This window comes from Hydra vulgaris, chromosome 08 (genome assembly GCF_038396675.1).
Source record: "Hydra vulgaris chromosome 08, alternate assembly HydraT2T_AEP".
NCBI lineage: Eukaryota > Metazoa > Cnidaria > Hydrozoa > Anthoathecata > Hydridae > Hydra > Hydra vulgaris.
This window is the reverse complement of record NC_088927.1, coordinates 21,777,501-21,801,121: the sequence shown is the minus strand read 5'-3', so window position 1 is coordinate 21,801,121 and position 23,621 is coordinate 21,777,501. Positions and strand designations below refer to the sequence as shown.

Genomic DNA, 23,621 nt, shown 5'->3' with positions numbered 1-23,621 from the left:
AGTCAAATTAAGCTGTCTGGCCAAAATATTTCCGAAAAGATAGTTCATATTTCGATTAAGAAATTCTGAAATATCTTGGCCACCATTTTCAAAAAGAATATGAACCTATAATAAGAATGAATATTAAAAAATTAAATTAAATTATTATTTTTTTAATATTATTAACGTACATATTTTTGAAAGACTTATGAGTATTTGAAAAATTATACAAAATAGGTTTGTGTAATCAATTACCAAAATCTTTTGAGTAGTAACATTAGTTAATATCTCAAGAACCTTATCCAGTTCTTCCATTGTTGTTACAGGAAATATTAAACCTTCCGGTGGCTCTACTGATGCAATATCCTTTTCTAGGTTTAACCATTGCAATAGATTTTGAATCATCATGGAGTGAAATTTTTGTGTTTCTTTAATTTGCTCTAATCCACTCAAAATAGTTTTGCATACTCCTAAAATTGTTTAGCTAAAAAATCTGAATGCTAATAAACAATTAAAAATAACTTTACCACTTTTTTTATATATGAATTAAAAAAAAAAGTATTACCATAGTAAATAATAAACACACCTAAATTTTCTGCTGCAACTGATTCAGCAAAAGGTACTATTGCTGAAGCATTAGATATTCTTTGATAAGTTTTGGACAAATTGAATGAAAAATCTGCTATATATATAATATATAGTAATATATAAACAAATATAATTGTGCTATAATGCTGTACTGATTTAGGGATAAGCGAGGGCTTCAGTACATACTAATAACAAATAGAAGGGTTTCGGTTAGTGCAGTTATCGAATTTTTTAAATAATTCTTCCTTATCCCTAATTTTTTTCTTAAAAAATCATGAGAAAAAGAGTAAGCAAGTTTGGTTTTTATTATTAGCAAAAGTAAGTATATATATATATATATATATATATATATATATATATATATATATATATATATATATATATATATATATATATATATATATATATATATATACATATATATATATATATATATATATATATATATATATATATATATATATAATATATATATATATATATATATAATATATATATATATATATATATATATATATATATATATATATATATATATATATATAGTTTTGTTTAATTTTTTGGGTTTTTATAATTATTTAATTTTTTGTTATATACGTATATTATACATGTACACTCTATCCATTTTGATGAATGAACATTTACTAATAACTTCTATAACTAATGCTTGTACTTCATAACTAATGCATATGATTAAAGACACATTATTCATGTTTGTTTTGCTTGTAGCTTGATATTTTGTTATATAAAAAAGGGAAAAATATTTATCAAAATACATTTCCCTAATCAACTGAAATAGTTGAATGAAAAATAGTTCATAAAAATTATAAAAGTATGGGGTATATATATATATATTTATATATATATATATATATATATATATATATATATATATATATATATATATATATATATATATATATATATATATATATATATATATATATATATATATAACATATATACATTTTTTTTTTTTTTTTTCTTAATTGATTTATTTGTTTTAATAATTTATTTATGCACCAATTAACAAAGCGGAGTTTATAGATACTATTATATAGGGAGAACACGAAAAGAGTAGTACACGCATTGACTTATTTTGGGAGAACACGCATGAGGTGTAATAACACATCAAAATGAACTTCGATGTGTAATAACACATCGAAGGGTTTGGGTAGGGTTAGGTTAGGGCAAGGATTAGTAAATTCTCCTTAGGTTAGGTATGTGATCTCCTATGGATTAGGGTTGGGCCTGCAATCTTTTAAATAAAAGAAAGAAAAAATATCAATAATCTGGTCTTGCATTTTATCCTTTACTTTTGTCCAACACGAACATCCTTTATGGAAGAAATATATTGTGTTGTGCGAAAAACATTTAACAGTTCTATATATGTATATATATATATATATATATATATATATATATATATATATATATATATATATATATATATATATATATATATTAGTAAAAAATCACTTAACAAAAATTTTTTCCATTTAACACTGAGTTTCATCAACAAAGATTCATCAGAAATATATTTCTGATGAATTTTTGTTGATGAAACACAGTGTTAAATGGAAAAAAATTTGTGTTAAGTGATTTTTTACTAATATATAATTGCTCTGTTCTTTTAAGAACATTGAGCACTCTATTGTGTAGAATACTTTTTAAAGTTGTTTAAATATATATATATATATATATATATATATATATATTATATATATATATATATATATATATATATATATATATATATATATATATATATTTATATATATATTTATATATATATATTAGGGCTGTCCAAAAAAAATTTTTTTTTCAGATTTGATTGCATAGTTGTTTATTTTGTGCCATTTGACATAGTAATTAACTGTGCAAAAAATCTTTCCAATCAGATAATGTTTAGGGGGTGCTCAATGACCATAAAGTTTTACCAAAAATGTGAAAAACATGGAAAAAGTAACAAAGTTCCACAAATTTCTAAAACCCGGTTAATTAGATTTTTCAGATTTGATCAGTTTTAATTATCTCTAAATATTAAATTCTGAATACAAATTACAATCCACATCCACTTTAGACTGGTTTATTAGCAGAGAAATTAATGAAATAAAATACTGCAATACGACTAAAGTTCTGCGGTTTTTGTTATATCAGAATTTTTCCAAAATAAAACACTAGGATTTTTGACTCTTTGTCATTGATTAAAATACGAATTATAAACAAAAAAACATATGAGCAATTAACATTTAATTATCGTAATGTTATAGTTCGTGCAATGTTAATGCTAGCGAGGACTATAACTCTTCAGAGTACACTTTCTGGCATCTGGCACTCGCTTTCTGTGATCCTCAACCACCTGAATTAACCTCTGCATTTCAGACTCATTCCTTGTAATCGATTCATTAAACATCGACATTAAAGCCACAGATCGTGGCTTTAATGTCTATACTAAATTAATGAATATACTAAATTTTTTCCTTCTTGGTATTCTGGGGAATCATTCCAGGTAGCTGGATCCTTGTTGAACAGAAAATCAATATCAACCTTCATTGACCGCAACGCACTTGCTGAAACTGATGTCACCAGCATGTCCAGAGATTTCTTCTCTAGACTTTCAATGTTCTTTAATTTGATCAACCTTTCAGACCAGTTCTCACCGTGAAATTTCATGTTGGAAATCATTTTTCGCTTCTCTTCCGTTTGAAGTTTGTTTGAAAACAAAGCTAGTGGGACCAATTCTGGTGAAAGGTACCACAAATGGTTTTGAAAGTTCTTGACTGCTGCTTCAGAAATCGTTTTATTCACAACTGCAAACTGCTTAAGTTGCTGAAACAGAAACAAGTCATTAACTGGAGCATCGCTGGCATTTGTGCATGATATCCAAGATTTTACATAAACCAGACTAGCAAATAAGCAAAATTCACAGAGATTTTTTTCCTCTTTTGTGGTCAACTTGAACTCTTCACGAAATAAATAAATCTTAAAACAATAAATAACCTTGGCCATCCAGCGAGCCATGTGATAAGCACCAGGGATCTTGAAATGATAATTTTTCTCTTCTTGATCAGGCAGTTTTCCAAGTATTAACAGACAGAGATCCATGATTTCTTTGTAGTCATCCCTTGGCATTTTAACATGCAGGTTTTCTTTGAGGAATGCAATCACTTCATTTTGTAGTTCTTGCACCAGGGGTATTTTCATTCGAATGTCATCCAGAGGTTTAAAATTTCCTTGATTAACTTTGGGCCAATATTGCTAAAATCTCTGGAAAAGAGGTATGTTGGGACCAGATGATGGTCCAAATAGTGATCCAAACACTCCTACTACTATGATCTCATGAACATGGTGTCTGCAAGCGAAATATAACAAATTTCTACCTATATGTTTCTCTAGAACTACACATGCACCATTTTTGGAGCCAGTGTTAGAGGCTGTAGTATCAAAACTCATTCCAATAACATCACCAATTATGTCCCAGAAATTAAGCAGATGAATAACTGCTTTTGCTTGGCCTTCTCCAGTTCCAGCTGATAGTTTTGCTATTCCAAGTATTTTGTCAACATTGTGACCTGTCACACCTACAGATAGCCGGTCAACATTTGCTTTAGGGGCTGCAGAATTTGTACGATCTATCATCAGTTTGCCATCCCAGTGGACGATTAATGGTGGTTTGTCCAAATCGCAGAATTCAGTTCGAACAGTGGCTTCAATATTTGATCGATGATAGGTTCGTTTTCTACGGACTGTAGAACGTGACAATGATCCATCATCGAGGTTCTGTCCACCAGCCCTTGCAATTGCTGCTGCTAGTATAGTAAATTTTGTGTCAGATAGATTAATTCTGTCTAATGTTGATGAAACATCAGGCGAGTCAAGAATTGTATCTAAGATACATTGTCGTTTTGGAGTACTTGCTAAACTTGATTCAGCTGACCCTGAAGAACTTGCTTTACTGACTTGATGTCTGTAATAAACAGGGATTTCTATCTCAAAATCTCTATCAACCATTTTGTCATTATCAACAGCATCGTTATCGTTGTCATCACTATAACTTTCGTCATGTAAAGGTTCAATAACAGGAACTATTGCACTCGCACCAGATTGTCTTTGCTCTTCTTTTAGCTTTCGTTCTCTCTCTGCTTGTTTCCTTGCTTCATTTCTTTCTTCTAATTTTGAAAGTTCTTTGTCCTCTCCAAACATCACCATTTTTCTCTGACATCTCTGATCCAATAAAAATTCTTTATCTTCTTCAATTCTGATCATGGTTTCAGCATCCTTGTGGGCAATGTCAAAAAGTAGGCCAATGGTGTCTGTAAATGATTTCTCTCTCGATTTCTGAGAATCTGACAATCTGGATTTATTTATTTTTATTAATTTAAATTCCTGGACTAAAGTTTTCAACTTTAAGACTACATTCGGATGAAATGCTGTCGGAATACGGGCTTTATTCCAAATAATAATCAGTTCATCAACAGTTGTTTTAAGACTTTCAGGCACTGACTTTTTAGTTGAATTAAGATGATAAAAAAATGTTTTTAAAACATCAGATGTTAAGGGAAGAACTTTATCTAGAAGATTTGGCTCTGGTTGTCCAATTAAAAAGATTTTGGTTTGAAGTCGTGTAGAGATAGCAACACGAGATGATGCTGCCATTTCAATGATAACTGAAATATTATGAGAAAATCAAAACTCAATACCATATTATACAAACTTATCATTCAGTTGTTGGTTTATGCAGCTGGAGCAATATATTATAATAATTATTACTAAAGAAATTAAATAAATATTTTCAAATTAGAAATTATTATTATCTGCACTTAATAACAAACAATACACTACCAGACTACCATGCTAGTTTTCTGTAATAGGTTACTAAGGTTAGGTACTATCAAAATATTAATACATTTGTTGTCAAACTGAAATTCCAAATAAAAATAATATTTATACTTGTAAACCTTTTTATTCTGTTTGAACAAATTCTAAATTGAGTTAAATAATAGTATTAAAATTATGAATACAAATTTTAACAAAATGATATAAACACAGTTGTTTTAAACACTAGCAGACATTTTTTAGTCTGGTGCCCTGATGACAGTTAATCTGCTGCACTTTAATTAATCTATATAGCACGCAATCAGACAATATTTCAGTGGAAAAAATCTAACTAACCAGGTTCTAGAAATTTTTGGAACTTTGGAACTTTTTACACTTTTTTGACGTTTTTCGTAAAACTTTATGGTCATTGAGCACCCCCTAAACATTATCTGATTGGAAAGATTTTTTCCACAATCAATTACTATGTCAAATGGCACAAAATAAACAACTATGCATTCAAATCCGAGAAAAATTTTTTTTTCCTGTGTTCACATGAACAGCCCTAATATATATATATATATATATATATATATATATATATATATATATATATATATATATATACATATATATATATATATATATATATATATATATATATATATATATATATATATATAATATATATATATATATATATATATATTAACAAATAACATTTTAAGTAATATTTTACTAACTTTTCTCCATTGACTTTACTTACCTTTTTTAGCAACCTCTTCACAAGACTGGCTAATTAGAAAGTAAAAACATTATTGATATAAATTGCATTAAGATTATTACATTTTTTGTATAAAGCAACAAAATAATGTAAATATCTTTTCTTTTTTTGTAAGTTTTACATCTATTTTTTCATACTTGTGTGTTTTGGATGGTTAATCATACTGACATATAAATGCCATTATGAAAAAGTTGAATAAATATTTTACAACCGGATTCCTTTCCTGACGTTAACATGAAGCAGGTTGTTATTTTCCTCATCAAAGGCAACAATTGCATACATCATGTTACTGTATTTCAATGTATATACTAAAATGTCAATGTACAAATATATAATAAATATATATATATATATATATATATATATATATATATATATATATATATATATATATATATATATATATATATATATATGTGTATATATATATATATACACAATTCATATAAAATAAAATTTAAATATATAAATATATATATATATATATATATATATATATATATTATATATATATATATATATATATATATATATATATATATATATATATATATATATATATATATATATATATATTTATCAGTTACTCCTGTTATTAGTTATGAAAATGATCATATTTCTTGTAACACTTCATCAAACTTATCTATATCCTCAAAAAAAAATTGAGAAAATTGAGACAACTCAGCATAATAAAAATAAAACTGTTGGTTATCGAATTGTTGATATTGAAATTTTTTCTGGTGTTATCAATCAACTATGTTGCAAAAAATGTTTACAATCAAAATTAAATCTTCCAGAATGTTTTCCAAAAAAAAAGGATTCAGCTCAATGTTAAATATTTGCTGCTCTAACTGCAATGAAAAAATTGAATTTTATACTTCAAAGACATGTTCTGGGAAAAAAACTTTTGATGTAAATAATAAAATAGTTTATTCAATGCGTGCATGTGGTCAAGGTTTTTCAGGATTAGAAAAATTTACATCTTTAATGAACATTCCTAAACCTATGACTAAAAATAATTATAACAAAATAATTAAATCTGTCTCTGATTGTGCTAAAATTGTCGCAAAAGAAACAATGATTGATGCTGTGAAAGAAATTTGTCAATTTTCTTCAAATATTGTTGACACTGCAGTATCAGTTGATGGTAGCTGGCAACGTCGTGGGTTTTCTTCATTAAATGGAGTTGTTACAGCAATATCAATGGACACAGGTAAAATTCTTGATTGTGAGCCAATGAGTCGATCATGCAAAGCATGTAGTCTAAAATTAAAACTTAAAGAAAGTAATCCTCGTGCATTTGAAGTTTGGAAGTCATCGCATGTATGTAAATTAAATTATCGTGGCTCTGCTCCTGGCATGGAAGTAATTGGTGCACAAAGAATATTTAGTCGTTCTATTTCACAAAATAAACTAAGGTATGTTAACTATTATGGTGATGGCGATTGTAAAAGCTATTCTTATGTTAAGGATACTTATCCTGGTATAACAGTGTGTAAGCTGGAGTGTGTTGGACATGTACAGAAACGAGTCGGTAGTAAATTAAGAGCTTTGAAAAAAAACGTTAAAGGAATTGGAGGCAAAGGCAAATTAACGAATACTATAATTGACCGCCTACAAAACTACTATGGAATTGCTGTTAGGCAAAATGCCAATGATTTAGAAAGTATGAAAAAAGCCATACTTGCAACATTGTTCCATGTTGCATCATCAGCTGAAAATAATTGGCATACTTATTGCCCTGATGGTATACTAGTTGGTGTCATTATAAACAGGACAAAGCTAATTCAACATCTACTTACAAGCCAGGTGCTGGTCTTCCAATCTCAGTCATCAGTCATCTAAAGTCTGTATATATCGATCTATCTGAAGAAGAACTCTTAAAAAAATGCCTTCATGGTAAGACGCAAAACCAGAATGAAAGTTTTAATGGGATGATATGGCAGCGCATACCTAAAACAAAATATGTATGGTTAACGCAGTTGGAGTTAGGTGTATATGATGCTGTTTCAAATTTTAATATTGGAAGAAAAGCAAGTATACTTTTATTTGAAAAACTGAATATGATTCCTGGTATATATACTCTTCAAGGCTGTTCAACTATGAACAAAAACCATTTAATTTTCGCAGAGTATCAAAATCGTTTAACATCTAAAAAGCGACGACAAGTTATTCGTGGATGCAAAAAAAAAAAAGATGACTCAGAGAATGATCAAGAAGGTTGTCTATATGATCCTGGTTCTTGTTCTTATAAATAACAGATTTTAAATTGAGTATTTGACATTTTTATTTGGTAAAATTGTTAATGTAATATTCAAATGCTTTTTTCTCAAATTGTCAATTTTTAACCTCCCGGCCATCCTATCTCATTAACCGTATGCCAGATTTGCATGAAATTTTCACCAAATGTTTATTGCATCTAGTTATACAATTGGAACTAAAAGTTGGCGCTACTGCAGTTTCTCCCCCCCCTTTTTTTTTATTGCTGATTATGATAGAGAATTTTATGCTGATTAAGAATCTTATAAAAACATAGGTCTGAAAATTAACAAAAAGTGCTCTAATTCGCTGTTGAAGTTTAAAAATTTACACTAAAAAACGCTAATATTCGCCATTTTTTTAAAACGTTTTATATCAAAGTTTACATTTTGAAATCAATCGTTTAGAAAATCTTTTTTTAATTACGCAACCCGGTTTTTATTGTCGTTAAAATTAAATTATATTGAAATTAAATTGTTTTTAATAATATATTTTAAAAATTTAAAGTTTTTTTAAAAAATTATATTAAAAAAATATTAAAAGTTTTTAAAAATATATTTTATATATTTTTAATTAATTTTTTAAAAGTTAATTTAAGATTTTGCTTTTTAAATGTGCATAAATCGACTGACAAATAGGGATTGGCGCAATTAAATGTACATGCATCGACTGAAAAATAGGGATTGGCGCAATTAAATGCACATACATCGACTGAAAAATAGGGATTGGCGCGATTAAAAGTATATAATTTGAGACAGCAGGGTTAGGGTTTGGGCTAGAGATAAATCAGAAAATGATGCGCTCAGCATTTTTAAACAGTTTTGTTTTACATTTTTGATAGAAACCAGGCTTTTTTAAATTCATCGTTGAAAAGAATTTCATTTATAACAGAGTATGAAAAAATGGCGAATATTAGCGTTTTTTAGTGTAAATTTTTAAACTTCAACAGCGAATTAGAGCACTTTTTGTTAATTTTCAGACCTATGTTTTTATAAGATTCTTAATCAGCATAAAATTCTCTATCATAATCAGCAATAAAAAAAGGGGGGGAGAAACTGCAGTAGCGCCCTAAAAGTTTTACAATACTGTTAGGAGTTTTTGATTTATAGAAGATTTAGTTCACAAAAGTGCATTTTTTTAAATACGCCATTTTGAAAAACTCAGTAAAGCCTAAATACTTGGTTTTTTAGAAAAATTTTAGTTCAGTTTGTAGATTACTATGTTTTTAATCATATGTCAAAAAATCATATCCTATATGCTTTCGGTTACTGAGATAGAATGGCCGGGGTGGCCTTAATATTTTTGGATGTCAGCCATTTTACTTGGTAACCATGGCAACTAATAAATTTATTTTGCATCATTTAAAATCCTGTTATATAGTTGTTTCTCAGGATATATTTGGTTTTTTGTTAAAAAGATTTTTTTAATAAAAAAATTTTTGAGGGGTCTTATACCTTTAAAAGATCTTGTTAATACCTTAATAATCATCTGTGTCTTACAATCCTTGTACTTAAACTGAACTAAATGGTCTTGTAACAACTTTGAAAATCTTTTCAATAAATTGGCCGTAGATATGATATTCTGGAAACTAAGTAAATATTTAATAACTTATTTTAACTCATGTTGGATGTAATAGAGGTTTGTAAATATGATGGTTTTAATTAATGTGTTATAATAATGTTTTCTGCGTAAATGTTTTTATTTTCAACGTTAATTTAGAAAATAAAAACATTGATTTGCATAGATTTTTGTTAATTTTCGGATTGTTTCCTTTATTTAAATCAGTACATCCAGTTATATTGAAAAGGATTTAAAATATCTTCTCCTAAAAAAAAAAAAAATACCAATGCTTTAATATGCATTTACTACAAATTATAATACAATCTAAACTACAATAGACATTCTTAAAGTTAGCGTTTCCCGGCTCAATCGAAAAAGTCTAACTTAAGACAAAAAAAAAAAAAAAAAAAAAAAAAAATTAATAACATTACTCTTTTATATATTTTTTTATGGTTATACATCCGGAGATTTTTTTCATCGATTATTTTGACTCAACTTTCCAACCATCTAAAAGTTGCAGTCTATATTAGTATATTTTTTTATGTTTTGATAAAATCTTTCGAGCACTTTTTTTTCAATCGAAGCTTTCAATATTAGAATTCTTAACTAAAAGCAAAAATCAAGTTTGTATGAAATTTTGTATATCGATTAAAAGAAAGATGAGGAATTGAATGAAAGGGGTCATCCACAAACTACGCCACGCAATTTTGGACCGTTTTAGACACCTCCCCCTCTCGTTACAACATTGTAGTTCTTTAGTATCAAGTTCTGTTTGAGTCGTCACAAAACCATTAACTACTCCTCCACCTATAATTAGTTTTATTTAAAATATTTTTTGAAGATAAAAATTTTAATTTTGAAATTCAAAAAGAATGATCTCTAGAGTTGTTTATTTTGAGCATTGACTAAATTTATGACTTTATTGGATCTAGGACTTAAGCTATTGATATATCAAAAAGCCATTGATATATTCCAAAGAAACATTAAGTTTTTTGACATCCTTATTTTATGGGAGATTTTGGTTATAATTAAGGCATCAACATCACTTAAAAAAAATCATTTGTACTACAGGTGAATATGAAAATTATGTATTTTAATTGGATCTAGCCTCATTGTATTACACGAAAACCGTGACCGACTGCTATGAGGCCAATTACATCAGTTTTCTAAAAAAAGTTCACAATCCACTTGCCGTACCAGAGTGTTGCCTAATCAAATACTTTTGGGTTAATTTGAAAGAAAAAGTGTATGAGGGTAACTAGCAAGCATAAGACGTAAAACAACTACAATAATAACAAACTTTCAGCTCGTCTTAGAATTTACCAAATCCGAAGAAACAGACTGGTCGAAGACAAACTTAATTAAAATAATTAAATCAATAAAAAAGATGCTCAATGATATTTTTTTAAATTTCCACCTTTAAAACTAATTAGGGGTAATTGCCCTTGTAATTAAGTCCTGTCATTGTTAACCTGCAACTACCTTTTGTAAAAGCAGCATCAATATTTTAAAATTTGCTTAATAATTTGCTATATGCGCACTTTTATAGCTTTACTTCGGCACTTTGATATCATTTATTACGAGAATCTGCAATTTAATATTATTTTATGTTTAAATTATGTCAAAGCCAAGTTGGTTATAATTTTATTTTGTTCAATCACTTTTAACAAATAAAAACAAACAAACAAGATATTTGAGGAAAAATTTTGACTGTCAAATGCTTTAACTCTTTCATAATATTATTTAATTAAGATAATGACATGATGGAAACCATTCAAATTACACGAGCGTGGATCATAAACTTTAAAAAAAAATTCCTGGGACCATTTTTTGTACTTAAACGCTGGGAATGTAATTGAATCAACATACTAATTCTATATAAGTAAAATTTACATTTGTCTGATATTTTAAACAATTTTGTTAGCTTTATTCTACAAATTTTTCTACAAAAACTTATTGACTTGCTAACTTTTGCTATTTGTATATTTTCAAAAATATCCGTGTTAAGTAATATTTATCGAAAATTGTCATTACAGATTATAGAATCCTTATTGCTTGTTTTTAGGAAACTGTTTATACTAACTATTTAAATCAAAAATAATTTTAAGGTTTTTAATTTTATAATAAAGAAATAAAACAGTTATCGTTTGTTCCTTAGTCTAAAATCTTTAAATTAATATAGGGAGAGCATGAGGCACTTGTGGTTTTTGCTTTGAAACTATTTTTATTTTTAAATTTTTTTTTATTAATGTTTTTAAAGCAGTTGGTGCAATTTGTATAAAAAGCATAAAACATAGAGATAATGCAAGTTTTACACAAAAGTTAAAAATTATAATCAGAGGCTATTTTACGAATTAAACGAGGGGGAGGGAGTGAATCCTCAAAAAGTGCCGCGTAAACGTCTGTAGAAAAAAAATTATTCTTAAATAGTTATTATTAAAAAGTTATTTTTGAGCAATTTTATACCAAGTTTTGACGATAGGCGCGAGTAGTATCCTTATTCTAATTTATTTTAAAAATTTTTTAATGTGTGTCTTATAGTCTTAACTAACAAATAAGAATTAGTATGTTGCAGTTTCTTACATATAATGGACCTATCTAGTTAAAACAAATCTTAAAAATCACTATAATATAGTTTTATAATCAAACAGAGTGTATAAATAATAAATACATATATTTCCATTGCTTCTAAAAACGTTTTCCATATTAACTCCACTTCAAGGATTAGGAGTTTACAAAGAGGTGTTAATGGGCGCAGTGACGTCTGGAGCATGCCACCCCCTGCCGTAGTGAATTGATGTTTTGGCTGGGTGATCGGAGGGGGAAGAAGAACTAGGTAATGCAAAAAAAGAAGGAGACAGTTCTAAGACTTTTTAAATGTGGATTTTACGAAGGTGCTGTGGTTACCTTGTGTTCTTAATTGTGGTTACAGCCTACTCTTAATTCTTTTAATCCAAAATTGACTTTGACGAGCAAGGCCACTACGAGTAAAAACTTGGTCAAATATTTTGCAATATTTAAAGTACAATAATAATATAGAAGCGCATACAATACTTATTACAGAATTTGTGTTGATTAACTAGTTATATAATGACCAGACAGCACCTGGAGTAGGTGTTGTTCGTTCTTGATTTCTAGCAGTTTTAGTTTCAAAACCTTCGTCTATGTTTAGTGCATTCAACTCACCAATCAATAAAGTAACAACTTTCTCAGCCATTTTCAAAATCTCTTTTTTAAATCTGGGATCTAGTATTTTTGCAAAAGCATATATAGGTTCGTTCTCGCAGTCTCCGTAACGACGGTACAAAAATTCACTCAGAGATTCTTTGAAATTTCCGTAGTCCTACATGCAATCAAGTGGCAAGCTAACTGCATTTTTTATTGAGATAACTTCTGATGTGGTCATTCTTGATAAACTTGCAGTAAGCGTGACATCTTCAAAAGCTTTTAAAGCAGCAACGAGAATAACCAAACTGTCCCGTTCTTTGGTTGACAATTTTTTTTGTCGAGCAGTTTTTGGGAAATGTGGTGTTAACGGTTCAGCATGTGGAAGGTACTATTTCATCTAATTGGCTCATCTTGAATGATGCTATGTTTAGGAAGTCTTAAAATCTCTTGAGATTGTCTCTAAAGTTTGTACGACAAAGTTTGTACAACCAAATGTTTAAAGTGTTCTACTATTCTTCTACATGTAACAGTTAGTAAAGAAATTCGTTCATTGTCGAGACAGCCATCTTTTACAACTAACTGAAGTGTGTGTGAAAGACAAAGAATGTTTGAAATCTTCCCTACTTCCATTCCAGAGACAATATGTTTGGCTCCTACTAATAAGTTGAGTTTTTTAAGAAGTCCCCAACGCTTAAGTGATTCATTCATAAATTTAACAAGATTATCTGCAATGTGGGACTCGTGAGGAAAAGGTACCACGTCAAAACAAAAATGTGAATTTGCTTCACATCTTCTGTGAAAAAATGTGCTGTTAGGCTTATGTAATCAATATTAGCGGTGGAGTTCCACATGTCGGTAGTTATACTAACATGATTGGCTTTCTTTGCCAAGAAACGAATTTTACTTGATACCTTTTGATAAATGCAAGGAATTTGAATAGTCAAGAAGTATTTTCTGATTGGTATTGTATATCTTGGCTCAAAAAACTGTGGTAACTCTTTGAAACCAGGATTTTCTACTACACTAACAGGTTGGTTATCTGTGAATATCATTTCAGCAATAAAACTTGTAATTTTTATTGCCTTCGGATCTGTAGATGCGAGAGGCCTGGTATTTGAAAACACTTGGTATATTATCGGTTGTTTAGGAGATGAAGGTTTAGGCTTTATTTTTACAGAACTTAGTGTAGAAGAAGAGCTTCTATTATTGATCTCCGCATTTTCAGACTTAGGCCTGAGACTTGCGTATACGGATGTGAGTGTAATAGATCGAAGTTTCTTTAGCATGGTCATAGGAGTTTCAAAAGCAGGGTTAGGACTGAATTTAGAAGATGGTCCTGCAGTAGAGCTATCCTTGCATATATCAATATTGATAATACAAGCTTCATCCTGTGTCTGATTTTAGGTATCAGATTTATAAAAAGTTTTTAAATGCTTTAAAATGTTTGATGCTGTGTATGACTGAGAAATTCTACCACCACCCCTGGATATAACTGTTTTAAAAAAGTTCCATATTGAAGACTTAATGTCATTTAAATTGATTGCAAAATAGTACCATACCTTGCTTTTCTTTCGGCATGATAATGATACTACATTCTCAAGTAAAAACAGCATTTATAATAATAGAAAATAATAATACTAACAATAATAATTATAATAAAACAAGCAAATCAGATTATTATAAGAGTAAGTGTTGACGGTTCAAATGTCAATTGAAATTTTGTGGCAGTTATTTGCTTATTTGCAATATTTACTTATTTTAAGTTTTTCCTTCATAGTTTATCTAACTTCGACGATGATATTAAACGCAAAAGTGAAAATTTAACCTAAATTAAACAAAAGAAAGTCACAACGGCAAAGAGTGTTTATTTTTTTAAATAATCTAAGGATTATTAATAAAATAAGTGATGTCGTTAAAAAGTCATTTTAGAAAGAATCGGAATCTTCAAAAATAGGATAAGAGTTGCAATTTTTTGATTCCTTGAGAATCGCTGGAATAGGAAGAAAAGAAATCGGAGTCAGCTCATCTCTAATAAGAAGTTATCTTAGTTATTCTCTATATGATTCTCTTAAAAACAAAATTATTTATTTTTTGTGGTCGAGCATTATCAAAACACAAGTAAAATATAAGTTGAAAAATGTTAAAACTTGTATAAAAAAAAGAAAACAACGAAAAGATATTGAGTATTTCAATTTAGAAAATTGATATCGTTGATAAAAAAGATTTGTTCGTATAAAAAACAGTTGTGATGAAAATTAAAAAACTTAAGAACGTATACATCTCTTATTAATGTATTAAACATGCACCAAACCAAACATGAAAGTTTATACCTTTTTTAGTTGTATAGTTAAGTATAGTTTTCTATAATTTTTTTTAAATGACTGTGTTAAGACAAAGAGTGGTATTTTGTATGTAACTGTTTTTATTTTAAATCTAATGATTTTTCAATTAGCTTTGGATAGTTTTACTTTAAGTGTTAGTGGTTCAAATATAAACGCGAGGATCGCTAGCTTTTTTAAGTTTGCAAATAGCTATCGCTATTTCTAAAGATAAAGACAGCAATTTGGCTACGAGGACAGCTAGCTTAATGAGCTAAAGAACCACTGGCTATTGGTGCTTTATTACGATATGATGTAATAAAATTGCTGTCTAAAAAATTTTCTTATGTAGCTATCAACCAGCTAAAGATTTGTAGATAATTTGTAACTAGCTACAAAGCTAAGATATGTAGCTAGCAGTACATTGCTACAAAATCGCAATGTTTAAAGTTCAATTATTCTCATAATTATAAACACTGAAAATTGAAGTTTTAAAGATGTAAAAGACATTAGGAGAAAACAAAATAAGAAAAAAAAATTGCTTAAAAAACCCTATAAAGCTAGATAGTCGCTAGTTTATTTCCCACCGGGATATTATCTCTTGCTGAAAATGGACACTTGCATTTTAACAAACCGAATCCACAGCAAATACGATTCATAATTCTACCAGGGCTTGAACCCAAAAACTGATACTCAAAACAGGTTGTTAAGCCTGCTATATCTCAACTAAACACTTTTAATGTAAAAAAAGTTTTTTTGTATAACGTTTAACAGCAAATAGCTCATTGCTTTTTCCCATAGATATTACACTACTAGAAACAGTTTAAGTTCGTTCACAGATCTTTACACATAAACTATGAAATGATGATGGATGTGAAGGATTACCTTTAAATGAAGTACTCCAGCTAATTTTATAATTTCTGGCTCTTCCATTTCTATTAATTTGATTAGTAGCATTTAATCATATAAGTTTAAAACTTTTTGCATCCATTTAAATCTTTTACCTATTTGACCTATAACTACATCTAAAAGTTTAAACACCAACATCTTCATCACCAAAATAATAATCGTTCAATAGTTCATAAAAATGTTTTTTGTCAAATTTTTTGTCGCTTCCAAAAAAAAGTTGGACTAATATAATTTAATCCGCCATTTAAATAGCATTAGCATTGCCTTTTGCTAAATAGGGGCTATCCATAAATGATATCCGTAATTTTTCTCAATTTTTCGACACCCTTTGTCAAACTATGTTAAAATTTAGCCAACCCCCTTTATATATGATGGCAGTTTAAGTATTCTCTTCCACCCCTACCTCCCTAAATTAACATTAAAAATAGGCGTAAACGCCATTAATTTCTTTCTGGTTAAACTATACATTTATACAGTAGTAGATCTTTGCAAATTATGATATAGAACATTTGACATCTCATCAATTCATAAACAAACTAATCAAACTAAACAAATCTTATTCTATATCTATAATATAAATTCACTCACTCATCATCTTCCTATGGGTTGTTGAAGTGATCTTCAATTGAAGCAATAGGTAGTAAATGCTTCGCGTTTTGCAATTTGAGTAAAATATTTAATCGTAGGAAAAATGATGGACAATCCAATGTTGATCTTGTAATAAAAGGTTTCTTTAATCTAATTCTGATTGCTCTGGATTAGCATACTCTGCAACGGTCAGATAACCGTCAATTTTTAGGTCAGACCAAATATCTGCAAAAACTAAAGTTTATTTTTTCTAAATCTTTACCTATTGTCCTGCCTGATTTAAAAAAATACATTGGACATTATAGATTAAAAGTTATTTAATATATTACAAATTAACTTTTGTCAATAAATATTTGTAATTACCTTGAGAATCAAAATGAGTTCTATATTGCTCGTGCGGAAGAATCTCCCCAGATAATTCTCTATTTAGAAGTGCCATTCGTACCCCATCTCTGTTGAGTGCACTGAGTCCCGGAGCATTCGTAATGATGAAAAGAGCGTCAATGTTGTTTTTTAAGAAATGATGAATTCCTTTCTGGTATCTGGGATTTTCGTCGGGTTCTCCATAGACTCTAAACACAACAATAAGCTTAAACATATTATAATATAACAATATAATATAACTATAAACAATATTAGTCTGAGAAACTCTGGTAATAAAGTCGAATTATTTGATATCAAAGAGCCGCTGAAAGTCTAATCTATGAGCAAAAGCGATTGATAATGCGTGTTTTCCTGATTGAACAGCAATGTAGGTAGGTCCAGAATAAGTAAAAACATCTGCTCTTCCAAGACCATCTTTTTTGATAGTAATTCCAGTGTATAGAGATGGTATAAGCTTGTGTTTAGCAGATTCCAAATGCACCAACAATGGCGCATGTTTTTGGCAGCTGCTAATCCAATCGGTACTCTTGCCTTGTCGTCTTGGCTAATGAAACGCTTTTCATTTAGTTCCAATGGAACAAACTTCTTCAACATATTTTATAGTTGAACTAAAGAAGAGTCCATCAACATGTTTTAAATAAGATTCATTCTGAGCTCTGATAAATCTAATAGGGAATGTTTTGACGTGTCTTTTGCCTTCTGATGTTACATAACTTCTCGGAAGTAGATGAGTATAGATTGCGAATCCAATTTTGATCATCTCGGATATCAATTCTTCGCGGGTGTTTGAGCTTTAAGTAATTAAGGGATATATTTGGATATATTGAACTACTTAACAGGAAATGCGATTTGTTTTATAAATTATGTTACCCAGAGAACCTCTGACCGACGTCTTTTGTAGCGGAAGAACCATATACAGCATGTACAGCAATATCAATAATTGCAATATCAATAATACAACCATAATAACAGCAACATCAATAATACAACCATAATAACAGCAATATCAATAATACAACCATAATAACAGCAACATCAATAATACAACCATAATAACAGCAATGTCAATAATACAACCATAATAACAGCATAATACTCTTTAGTCTAGCAACTTCACTATTTAATGCTGCAATCTCAGAATTGATGTAATCTTGAGCCACTGTTCTTGTTTTCTTATTTATTTTTAGTGTTCAAAAATTGTGGAAGGTAATAATCTTTGTTGATTATTAATGACAGATCGCTTATTCGTGGGTTCTACAAACATGTCAAAAAAAGAGGAATATACCTGGAAGCTGACTGTTTTGGACTATTGGCCCAAAATGACAATTGCTTGCTCTTGAACGTAATTGCTTTTTCATTAAATGAATTGATTATATACATTGACCATGATTCTACATCCTTATGCTCGGGTTTCTCTTCTTTAATGAGTTTCATAGACTATGAACTTTTTTTTTAATATTGGCTTTCTTTTTATCGGGATGAGCATTTCCATAAGAGACCATCAATAAGTTAAGCTATGCGGCTTTATCCATATATGTATTATTCATTTTTCAGTATTGTTTACATCACAAATAAAAATAATGATTTTGATCCTGTCAGCGTTTAAAATATTTTTTTCAAGCAGTTTAGAAGCATTTAGCGTTTCGTGTTTGCAATAACGACTTTATGTTTTGCATTGAATCACGTTTTACAGGCCGCTAGAAAATGGTGTTTGAAACAATTGAAACTCAACGCCCCCCCTCCCGTTTGTCACTTTTTTTCAAAATTTTCAGTACCCCTTACCCCTATATTTACTGACATCATTTATGGATGGCCCCATAATACATATCTCTGAATTGTTTTAAATATTTGCTTGCGTTTGCAATGGAAGACGAAGAACATCATAAATAATTAGCCTTCTCAATCAACTTTTATTCATTTTTTAACTACGTATTCAGTAGTAGATAACAATGATAGATTTAAAGCTTCTGCTATAAGCACCAGATGAATACCCGTCTCCACACTATCCCTACTTTTTTAAATTCACTTAAATACGCAACCCAATTTTGTTGCTGTCAAAATTAAAATTTACTAAAATCTGATTGAATTTCATTATGAATATTTAGATTTCTTTCTTTTTAGATTTTCAGACACCAAATAAAAAATAAAATGATAATAATAATAAAAGCTTTTGCAATTTTCGCTGCTAATTTGTTTAGAACTCTATTACTAGTAAGTTTGTTTGCTTTTAGGCAAACCCAAAATGCAATTCAACAAATTGCGTAGTATCAATGGCGTTGTTATGTAGCATATGATCAATTTTAATATAAATAAATTTAAATTTTTTTAACTTAAACTTAAACATATTTTTATATTAAGACGAAAAAATGTTTGATTATATTCATAATTTCGAATAAAGAAGGAAAAGACGTAAAAAATTAAAATTCTACTATTGCTACAAAAGTATTAATAATATAGGACGGCATATTCAACCAATATATTGGTTGAATATGCCGTCCTATATTATTAGACCGGAATACGCCCGCTGTTGGAATAGCAGGCGTATTTGACAAAAAAATTATTATACAGGCGTTAAAAAAGACCTAATCATGACACAATTTTTTGAACTAATAATCAAATATTATCAATACTCAAAAAAGCAATATAACTCCATATTTTTAATACATATAATAGCTTTATATGTAACTCTAAGAGTTTAAAGAAAAAAATCCACCAATATATATGAGCGCATGTTGGAAATCATTGGCAATAGGTAAAAATCAAACTCAATATTATGTTCAGACTTATCAAAACTGTGGCTTGTATACAAGCCACATATATACAAGCCACATGTATACAAGCCAAATGTTGTGTTTTCCTATAGGAAAACACAAACAACACCTGGTTGTCTAAAATTTTCTTAGTTTTATCAACTTAAATTTTATAAAACATTTTTGAAAATCATTAGATTGTACCAACTGACACTTGTCAGCATTTTTCAAGCTGTTTTTTAAGTGAGTCTGATTGTATTCCAAGCAGCACATTTTGGTAGGCCCAACGTTAGCCCAACGTATTTGTTTATCTTTCTAACGAAGTGGGCTAGCTAGGTACAGTTAACGACGTATTTTTATGATGTTTTACTTAGTTGGTCTTACATTGGCGCAACATTAGTAAAAGGTTGTAGGCGCTAAAATGTCTCCTCATCAAGCAAACGATGCAATTGTGCATTTTATCTTTTTTCAACGTTGGCCTAATGTTGTGTGTATGCTTGGATGATTTAATAGTTATCAAACTAATGTTGGTATCATAATAGGTTTTACAGGTTGGCGCTACGTTTGAAGTTAATCAAGTTCTAATAAATTTTTGTGTTTCTAGTAAAAATTTATTTATCATTACATTTACAATTATAATATTTAAACATTCAAAAACGCTTCTTCTCTTCTCCTCCACCATCCATCACAATCTCTTGCAAAGCAAAACAATGCTTTAACAGCACATGCTCCATCGGCATCCGCAGCACGGCATGTTGACGGGTTACGTCGAACAGCATCAAAATAAAATAAAATATTGGTTAGGTTACAATAAACTGATTTCTTTCATTTCACATTAATTTAAATTTTCAAACAACTTTAAATCTTCTAATCAAAAAAAGAATTAAAATTTTAAATTTATATTAAAAGTATCAATAACGGTAAGAGTAAATCAATTATTATTCGATGGTATTCAGAACAAAGCGAACTATTATTCAATGGTATTCAATATCATTTAAATATAAATCTTGGACAGCTTGAAAAACTATATAGTTTATTTAAAAGAACTGCATGCGGCTCGCGAGCTGAAGCATGTCTATTCGTGGTTTAACACAAAAAAAGCGCACTACTAATAATTTGGCAAAGCTTGCTGTTGCTAAAAGCATATCTACCCCCTTTTCCTTTCCAAAACAAGAAACTGCAAGGCTATTTTTCATCTATCGCTTTATTATATTTCTTGTCAATTCAGAAAAAGTTGTTTTATCACACTGACCCAAATAACGTGTCTAAATTAAAAATAAAAAACTCTTTTAAAAGATATAGTTTACTATGTATTAAACTTAAAGTAACTTGAACCAAAATATTTGGTGAACCGAACAATTACAACAAAATACATTATCTTACATTTCATTGTCAAGACAATCTGTTTCAATTTTTTTAACTGTTCCATTGATAAAACAGGCAGCCCAAAATTGTCGAAACTTGTTTCTATAATGCCACGCTGCTGTTGAGATACTCATTGTTGCAGAAGCAAAATTATAGCTTGTTCGCCCTGTTTGATCTCTTCTAATAATATTACTTGTCGAAAATCAATCACTAAATGTAAAGAAAAATAAAACAGGTATATTTTTTAACAAAATACATAAAATAATACTTTATTAAAAATAATAGTATATAGAAACAAAAGATTTTCTTATATATCCTAAGTCACATTAAGTTACAACAAACAAACAAATTCATCATTTTTTTAATCCATAAATAAATTTAACGCACCTCCAACATTGGGGTTAACCAAATTAGGTGGTAATTTGTCCCACTGCAAGCACTGGTGTTGGTATAGATGATGGTAGTGCAGTTGGGTTTTCTATTTACACAAAGTATTTGCATATATAACAAAATTTGATTTTGTAAATATTTACAATCAGACAATTACACAAACACACACAGTTTTCAAACACATTATTTAAACTTTTACTAAGATAAAATTATATTTACAACATTGTAGTTTTATTTATATGATGTAACAAGGAAAAATTTAAAAAAACTGTAAATTAACCTTCTTTACTAAAAATAGTAAATATATCAACTGTAGATGATGACGACGGAGAGCAGGTAATAGATTTAAAAGAGTATAAAAATACAGTAAATATTTATATACATTTAATGCATTATAAATATATTAGTGATATCAAATATTCTTTAAAACGAAATATGATATAATAATTAATAAATAAATTTCAATAATTAAAAAACCGGACTGGAACTAAGGATGAGGAGAAGCAGGAAACTACTGGTTTGAGTTTAAAATCGAAGCAGAACAGATCATATTATTAAACTATGAGGCAATGAAAATTATAGCATCTAAAAACACTTCTTCAAACATAATACGCTGACAAAACCATGCAAATTCCAAATAAAACAATTCAAATAACAAATAAATTGCCTTAACTGCACCGTGTACACTATAAATTAGGAAATGTCTAATAAACTCTTTAAAGATGTCAACTTCAACTACTTACCTTTTTTTTAATTGACATGTGAAAAAAAAATGTTGCATAGCAACCAGGCACCAGAAAACCTAATGTGAATAACCGCTAAACAGCTTAAAATAGTTAACGTAAATAATCAAACTGTTAAGAAAAAATGCTGAAATATTAAGGAAACATTTTTTTTTGAGTGAACTGGATTTTTTTGAACTTTTTACACTCTTTTTCTTAATTAATAATTATTAAAGAGTTATTAATTATAATTAAATAAAACTTTTATGATTAGCCGTTAAGGGTTAAATTAAATGTAATAATGAAAACTACAATGATTTTAATTTTATTTACTGACATATAAAAAGTAAGACATATAGAAAGTTAATCCCAACTTAATTAGCCTAAAAACTTCATAGTTACATTTAAATTTTTCATTTTTCGTTCAAATTTTAATTCACGACTTTTATTTTTTTTTTTGAAGTTTCGATATTTTTGATATATTTTTTGTCTAACATGATCATCATTTTTTAATTGAAAAAGATTCTAGTTTATGCCTTATGTTAACTTTGTTTTAGGTCAATATATTTTACTTTCTTTGTAATGACTTTGTCTCTGTTAACATCAACTTGTGTTTAAATTTTTATTTTAACTTTAACTATTTTTTTTACACCAGGTTAGTTAAAAATTATAAAAAATTCCTTTTGATAACACTGTACCAAGTCCGTAAAAAAAGCAATATAATATAATAACATATACAATACATTAGACAATATAATATGTACAAAATATTTGTTAATGTCGGGTGACAATATTCACGAGTTACAGTCTGTGACGTCAGAATCCTTAAATAAAGCATGGAAAACATAAAAATATATAATTAATAATTTTTGAAAAAGCTCTGCAAAATTTAAAGGTTACATAAAATATTTGTTTTGATAGTACTGCAGTAAGTGTGTAAAATACTCATAGCAAAATGAATTTTGCTTTTTCATTTGGTTTTTGAATCGGCAAATTTCATTAAACTTAAAGCATTTTTTTATTTTTTTATGGATTAAAA

The 23,621-nt window shown here is 28.6% G+C and overlaps 1 protein-coding gene across 3 annotated transcripts in view; it reads left to right on the top strand.

Moving 5' to 3' along the window:
* Window positions 1-23,621, top strand: part of LOC136083680 (proline rich transmembrane protein 1B-like) — a 39,535-nt gene that overhangs the window by 7,854 nt on the left and 8,060 nt on the right. The gene's annotated exons all lie outside the window — the stretch shown is intronic.